The sequence below is a fragment of the Colobus angolensis genome, unplaced genomic scaffold, assembly GCF_000951035.1.
Source record: "Colobus angolensis palliatus isolate OR3802 unplaced genomic scaffold, Cang.pa_1.0 Scaffold107, whole genome shotgun sequence".
Classification (NCBI taxonomy): Eukaryota; Metazoa; Chordata; class Mammalia; order Primates; family Cercopithecidae; genus Colobus; species Colobus angolensis.
Window position 1 is genome coordinate 640,091 of NW_012111697.1, and position 318 is coordinate 640,408.

General features: G+C 50.3%; 1 protein-coding gene across 1 annotated transcript in view; it reads right to left on the reverse strand.

Annotated features, from left to right (window-relative positions):
• ANKRD27 (ankyrin repeat domain 27 (VPS9 domain)) overlaps window positions 1-318 on the reverse strand; it is a 77,566-nt gene that overhangs the window by 45,447 nt on the left and 31,801 nt on the right. The gene's annotated exons all lie outside the window — the stretch shown is intronic.

Sequence of the window (318 nt, forward strand, 5' to 3'; positions counted from 1 at the left end):
CACAATGCTGGAGCTGGGCACTCTAAGAGCCAGCCCTGAAGCTGAGACCCAGAGACAAAGCTGGGGCTACCACTTTGAACAACTCATGGGGGCAAGAGTCACATCCCGGGTTGATCACAGGCAGGCTGAGGTCTACGTGAATGCTGCCTCCTGGAATTGCGCAATGCCCGACCTGCGCAACAGTAGCCCCGATCCATATCTCCTCAGCCCAGTGACTTTAAGTTCTAGGAGGAACCACTGGAAACAATGATATAGGTCTCCATGTGGCTCTTGAATATTTTCCAGGATGTTTAACCTTTTTTTTTTTTTTTGAGAGGG